The sequence below is a fragment of the Silene latifolia genome, chromosome 9, assembly GCF_048544455.1.
Source record: "Silene latifolia isolate original U9 population chromosome 9, ASM4854445v1, whole genome shotgun sequence".
NCBI classification, from domain to species: Eukaryota; Viridiplantae; Streptophyta; class Magnoliopsida; order Caryophyllales; family Caryophyllaceae; genus Silene; species Silene latifolia.
This window is the reverse complement of record NC_133534.1, coordinates 69,350,860-69,358,725: the sequence shown is the minus strand read 5'-3', so window position 1 is coordinate 69,358,725 and position 7,866 is coordinate 69,350,860. Positions and strand designations below refer to the sequence as shown.

General features: G+C 35.7%; 1 long non-coding RNA gene across 1 annotated transcript; it reads left to right on the top strand.

Annotated features, from left to right (window-relative positions):
• Positions 1-231: 231 nt before the first annotated feature.
• Positions 232-6,187, top strand: LOC141599898 (uncharacterized). The gene is made up of 3 exons (XR_012524009.1): positions 232-684; positions 5,057-5,121; positions 5,882-6,187. It is a non-coding gene; the product is annotated as an uncharacterized LOC141599898 (long non-coding RNA).
• The last annotated feature ends 1,679 nt before the right edge of the window (positions 6,188-7,866 follow it).

The following is a 7,866-nucleotide window of genomic DNA, read 5'->3' as shown; positions in this document are numbered from 1 at the left end:
TAAGTCTTCTTTAATGGCTGGGATTTGTGAGCAAAAAAAAAAATATATATATATATATATATATATATATATATATATATATATATAGAGAGAGAGAGAGAGAGAGAGAGAGAGAGAGGATCTCGTGAGTTTGGTTCTTACGGTGAGTTGTGAGTTTGGAAAATCTAGAACATTGAATTCGAATAAATAAACCGGTAAGATTGAAAGAATACTAACTAAAAAACAAGATAACAACAGGTTATCATGAATATCAAACTCAAAAACCCAAAATCACAGGATAACTTTCTTCTTCTTCTTGTTCTCAATCTTCTCAATCTTCTCAATCACTAATTAATTCTTATTCTTCTGATTGTTTATATATTTTGATTTAAGCCAATTAATTGCTAAATATTTGAATGAATTGTTTCTCGATTAAGTAGTTGAAACTACTCAGCTGCAATCTTCAATCGAATTCGTCATCATCATCAGATTAATCATCGTAATTATTATCATCATCGAATTCGGTCTCTTAAATCGCGTATAGGTTGATGTGGTGGTGGACTCTCGGTTGCAGCCATGGTGATGTGCACGAATAGGTGCGTGAAGCAAGCAATGGAAAGCTCCGAAGTCGGGTTCAAAGCAGCGGCTAGCTTGATTGGTGTTTGTCGTGATGGTTGCTTCCACTGGTGTCGATGTCGAGTTGAGGTAAGACTGCTGGTGATGCTGGAATCCCAGCAGGATTTCAATAAAATCCGATCTCAGATAGACCCGTTTTTTCAGCAGATAATTGATATTGTGGAAATTTGGGAGGAAAAGTCAGTGATAGTGTTATTGCCAAAATTTGTTCATGGCGACAGTGTTATCATGACTTCAATCCTCGTTAATTGAATTAACCGATGTCCATCAGGTGACATGAATTTTGTCAACGAGATCACTTTGAAGTGTTACATTCCTTCGTGATCATTACTCAAGTTTTTTGCTTACGATGAATCGATGATAGATACAATAATGACAAAAGGCTTAAATAAAATAAATATACACCCTTAAATGCAAATACACATAATTGAATCTGAATGATATGAACCATTGAACTGATTAATGCTTATCTCATTGTTTAGTGAGTATGTTGTAAAAAATCTAAACAAGTATATCCCTTTTATTTGATATCTATCTGTTATTGACCACAAATAGAAATCATTTCTCATTCCGCTGCTTCTTTTTTCGTCATTTTTGCTGTTGTGTTGAATACTCTCTGTGTAAGTTACAGTTATCGCTATCTTGAGTTTTGTATATGTACTAGTGGATATAAAATTAACTGTCATGTTGATTTTTAAAACAATTATTTTCATGTTATCATTGTTAAAAAGTTGCTTTCCATAGTATTTTGAGATAATACATCCGTCAATGGATCGTATTTTGTACTCCAAAGGTTATTTGGTTGTGTTGTTTGTGAAATATTGTGTAGTTAATTCTAAGATTAAAACAATAACACAAGAATAACAACACAATAACACCAGAATAACATCACAATAACATGCGGTACAAAAAAGAGTAAAATTGGTGTCTTTTGTCATTTATTTGGCAGGAATAATATCACAATAACACCAGAATAACAGCACAATAACATGCGCTAAAAAAAAAGAGTAAAAAAATTAAAGTAGTAAAAAAAAAAATCAAAGTGACACCGGAATAACATCACAATAACAGCAGAATAACAATAGAATAACAGCACAATAACACGTGGTAAAAAAAAGAAAAAAAATCAAAGTCGTAAAAAAAAAATCAAAGTGGCATCGGAATAACATCACAATAACACCAGAATAACAGCACAATAACATGCGGTAAAAAAAGAGTAAAAAAATCAAAGTAATAAAAAAAATCAAAGTAGTAAAAAAATCAAAGTGACACCGGAATAACATCACACAATAACAGCATAATAACAGTAGAATAACAACACAATAACATGCGGTAAAAAAAGAGTAAAAAAATCAAAGTAATAAAAAATCAAAGTAGTAAAAAAATCAAAGTGACACCGGAATAACATCACAATAACAGCATAATAACAGTAGAATAACAGCACAATAACACAAGGTTAAAAAAAGAAAAAAAAAATCAAAGTCGTAAAAAAAAAGTCAAAGTGACAGCAGAATAACATCACAATAACAGCGGAATAACAACACAATAACATGTAGTTAAAAAAAAAAGAGAGAAAAAATCAAAGTCGTGAAAAAAATCAAAGTAAAAAAGCACAATAACAGCATAATAACACGAGATCAAAAAAATAAAAGTAAAAAAATTTCAAGTAAAAAAAATCTGGTATAAAAAGAAAAAGAAAAAAAAGGTAACATAATGAGAAAATTAGGGAAAAACATAAGAGTAACCCTAGGAAAAAGTGAAAATAAATAAATGACAGTGGTTATATATGACAGGTAAGATTAGATCTTGACCATTCATCTCTAATATAATCTAGTGGCTGAGATTTCAAAGTCCAAAACTCACAACTCACCATAAGAAACCAAACTCACAAGATCATATATATATATATATATATATATATATATATATATATATATATATATATATATATATATATATATATATATAGTTATTTTGAATATATTTTATTTAATTTTATGAAAGATGTACGAGATTAGTGACACCGTCAGAATTACTTGGAAGATTACAAGACAAACCTTGAGTTGACTTTATACATTGACTTTTGGGATAACCGTAGTGTGAAAGCTACATAAGCAGTATTATAATTTTATAAGGTTAATTATGGTAATTTATATGTGGTGAGGGAGTATGTTAACCCGGAAACTCACTAATTAAGGATTCGATTAGGAGGACTATGAGGTAGACCTGTCAAATGGGTCAAACGGGCGGGTTACGGGTTCAGACATTTTGGGTTTGGGTAAAATACGGGTCGGTTCTATTTCGAGTTTGAAAAATACGGTTTTATACGGGCCGGATTTATACGGGTTTAGGGTGAGAACGGGTCATATTAACGCCTTTTTAAAAAAATTTATTTTCTTTAATTTTACTTATGAACACGTAATTATTCTTAAATTTTTATTATTATCTAGTTTAATACCCCCTTCTATTCATAATAACTTCCCCCCTTTCCTTTTTCATCTACTCATATAACTCTTCCCCTTTCCTTTTTTTAGTAAAGTTTTATACTTATTTTAATCACCTCGCCCCACAACAATACCCCACAATACCACACTTTATCTTATTTTATTCAACTCACCCCACAACAATACTTATTTTAATCATCTAACCCCATAATAATACCCCACAATACCTTCCCTCTCTCCAATTATCTCACCTTACAACAATACTTTAGCTTATTTAATTCAAACACCTTTAATTCCCGTGCCACCCTCCAATAGGGAGAGTTATTCCGAATAGGAGGGAGTATATGATATTAGTAAGATTAAACATTTTTTGTTTAATATATTCAATATCTCTCTGTTATACGAACGTGTCGATACGGATTTCGTGTCGGGTTCGGGTAAAAAAACGGGTCGATCAACATCTTTTTCTGTCATTTTTTAAAACTTACATTTATACTTTTTGTCTCCTCTTGCTCGTCTTAGTCAACTTAATTATCACCATTCTCGCCATCACCATGTCGTCATCATCATCATTACCCTCACTAACTCGCTACATACGACAGTGAGACTCTAATAAGATGACAATGATGATGTGGCATGTGATCAGAGGTGATGAGATGGAAGTGCTGACGTGAGTGCGGTTCCACATAATTTGATAAAAGTGACGGTGTGGCACACGCTTCGAAGTGATGACGTGGCAGTGCCGACATGGAATGCGGTTCGATGTAACACGGTGAAAGTAATTGCGTAGCACACACTTCAAGGTGATTACGTGACATGTCGCCTGAAATGATGACATGGTAGTGCTGACGTAGAATGCGGATCGACGTAATATGGTGAAAGTGACGGTGTGGCACACACTTTGATGTGATGACGTGGCATATGGTTTGAGGTGATGACGTCATATTCCGTATATATACATGTCTTTCCTTAAAAAATTATAATCAATACATATTTGACATTATCAATTTTAAGGAAGATATATTGCCTTGACCCAACGGTTAACCCGTTACGGGTTGGGTTTTGACCCGCTATTTACGGTCAATATAGGTTTGGGTATTTTTCGGGTTCGGGTTGAAAAAATCGGGATATTTGCGGGTTATTTACGAGTGGGGTTACGGTCGGTTTTCGGGTCGGGTCAAGTTTTGACAGGTCTACTATGAGGGTTGCATGAAATCACTGTGGTGAACTTCGGGACGAAGTTCTCTTTTAAGGGGAGTGAAAGTAACAACTCCGAAAGTTAAGGAAAGAGATTACGGAATAAGAGCATGAGAATCGGTAATATGACATGAGGAGACTTGAGAGAGTGGTGGCAAAGGAGAGAGTTAGGTGAACTTTGGGGACGAAGTTCATTTTAAGGGAGGAAGACTGTGACACTCGGATATTTTGAAGACCTATGAAAGAACCTTGGGATGCTTGAGAGGACCTTAAGCTATACGAGAGGTTACTCGTGAGTAAGGGATGGTCGTACACTAGACTAAGTAGGACCTATACTTGACCAAGTGAATGTATAATAGACCAGTGAGTGGCAATCGGCCGAGTACGAGGACTACACCGAGTGGGTTGTACTTAGCCGAGTTTATTCAGCACTTGACCGAGTGCACTGTGTTAGACCGAGTTATAGATAACTCGTGATCCCTTACTCTACCTAACCCTAAAACATTTCCCCTTCTCTCTCCTTAACCCCAAACCCTCTCCCTTCTATCTAGAACATTCCCAAACCCCCTCCCTAGTTGTTTGAGCTTCCTTTCCTCTAACTTATTCCCGATCTACCCTTTGTAAGTCGGAATCTCACATTTTCTATTTCCTTTAGTAAACCCTAACTTTTGGGGTTTTTTTTTAGTTTGTTAAGTGACAATTAATATGAGTAATATTAGTTATTAATGGTTAATAATTAGGGGCTTTACATAGTAAGAGTATTACGGATGTATTGTGATGGTATTATATGGTTTATGTAGGTTGAGATGGTTTTATGAGATGGAGTCATGCCTGTCTCGGATTTGCTAATGAAGTATGCTAAATGGTAGGTTATCCTACTCGGTTTTGACAATGTGAATACTTGTTAATGTGTATTTTGTCATTATTTTCATGGTATAAGTCGTATTGCATAATATTGTGATATTGGAGATTGTTGGGGACCTCATGAAGTTGTCGGAAATGCATTTTAACTTGTTAGTGAGTTGTGGCGACTAGAAGAGTCGGGATGTTTGAGGAAACTATATTCATAGTATGATTGGGAAGTGTATCTCACAATGAGTCGTATTTTGATATATTGTGTTGCATATTACATTATTGTGATTTTGTATATGTTTGAGGATGTGGTTGTTGTTGAGGAGACGTAAGGCGGTTGGAAGACCGTCTTACGATTGGGTCGCCTGTAAGAGCTTATCACTCCAAGATGGATATGCACATTAATTATTTGAGTTTTGGATCGACTCGTGTAGTTGAGGCACGATGTCTGGCAGGGATCCAATTAGTGCTCGGGTCCGGTACCACGGGTGTGTCCCGAGTACCTTCTTACGAACTGCGGTCCGGATGTTTAGTGGGCGGTGTTGCGGTGCCATCACCGGTTAAGGTACCGTGGGTGTGTCTCTAGTATTGGTGAGATAATGGAGTTGTTGTCGTGGATGTAGCATCGTATCTTATACATCATATATCGTATTCCATATTCACCATTTGTATCGTGCTTAAGTGTTTATATTGTTGAAACTGACGTGTGTTGGTTGTGTGTAATTGCCACCTATTTCTGGGGTGGCCTGTGTTGATCCATATGATATTTCAAGTCAAATGGGGAGCAGTTTGAGTACAGGTTATGGTTGGTGATGTGATCGGATTTCGGGCCGCACTTCGAACTTGGAGTCGAGTCATATGGCTAGATGGTATACAACATAGGTAGTAGTCAAGTTGTATAATGTATTTTCACACTTGTCATTCATTCAATTGTTTTATAATTCACTAAACATGTTAATTATATAGATGTTTCTTAATTGTGATTTCGATTTCACTGCCTCGGAAAACCGAGACGGTAACATCTCCTGATTACCTTAGCCGGGTAAGAAGAGGGTGTTACAGACACAAGGAAAATGGAACATGAATATTGTATCATAATAAGATTATCATATCAATAAAACATGTTATTAGATATTTGGTTGTACTGAAAAATAATTTAAGCCTTGTATTTCTCTGGAGAAATACGGCGGTAACGCTCTGTAATTTCCGCTGTTGTTAATAAAATATACCATTTTTTATTTCTTTTGTTTACGGGGCGTTACAGTGTATGGATGTTGATGATATTGTCATGGTACATTTTTGACAAATGAATCATCCGAGTCACATTATTATTGAAAGAGACCGGACCGTATTATTATTTTATCCCGTGTACATGGAAGCGAGTGATGTGGTCATGAAAAGCGCACTTTTACCCCCTTAATGAATCCCATTTCGCATGCTTTTTCGTGCATTTTAGGGTTAGTTCAGCATCTTTAGCTTCCTATTTGATTTTCTATAAGATTTTAGCCCATTTCTTGGAAAGGAAGCAAATTAGGTGGAAATCACGTAATTATGGAGCATTTAGGTGCTAAATTGATGGTACTAATGACCAAGAATGAAGAGCAGACAGAAACAAGAAGGTCGTAGCAAGTTTTTAAGGCTAATGTAGTTAGTCCCCACGGCCTAGAGCCATCCCCAACGAATTATGGGGAAGCATTTGAAGAAACAAGGACTCGGTAGAGGAGCCCGGGCAAACACCACCAGTGCCCGGGCGGGTTAACCAGTAGTCCAGGTGGGCAAGCCACCAACCCAGATAGTTTCTCACCCAGAGTTCCCATTTTACACCATCATCCCGGGCGGGTTGAGCTATAGCTCGGGCAGGGCATTGCTTCCTCTTGTAGTTAGTATAAATACCTCTCATTCCATTAGGGTTGGATATACTTTATTAGAGGGATAATTAGGAACAACTACCTTAATTAGCATCTTAATATTTCAATTAGCACTACTACAGATACAGGCTATAACAACGGTCAAAAACCGTTGTTATATAAAAAAGCGGACGTTGTTAAAGCGTCCGTTGTAGAAGGTTTTAACAACGGTTGGTTTACTTAAGGAAACCGTTGTTAAAACTATTAACCACGGTTTTATGTATAAAAACCCGTTGTGGAAAGTGTGACTCAATTTTGGGGGGAAAGTTATAACAACGGGTTGTAATATACAAAACCGTTGTTATAACTAAAGACAACGGGTTGTTTTAAAATAACCGTTGTTGTTTGTTCTTAAAAAATAAAAAAAAAATTAAATATTACTAGATGCATGCATAATTACGGCTGTTAGAATTCCAATGCATGCATTATTACCGACATTCACTCGTACATATGAACGGATAATATGGAATGAGAAGGGTTAGTAATAGGATTTGAAGCAACATTATTGAGAGAGATGATGATGATTATGGCACAACTTCCTAACATATATATTAATTAAAAAGCAATTAACTCAACCCACACATTGCTTAGTATAAATACATTGCATATCTCAACTAACATTTCCATTATCTCATATATTCATCTCCAAACTCTAACTGTTAAAACAAACTCTACTTAATCTTTCAAATCAAACTCAAAAACTCTAAGAAAATGAATGATTTCATCCTAAAGACTCTTACCATGATCGAGAACAACAACAACTTCATCCGCCTGTTCCTCCATATTGAGGAAAGTTTCAGAGCTACCTTGCGGAAGCTCGATCCGCATCAAGCACGCCAAAGAAGATGGCT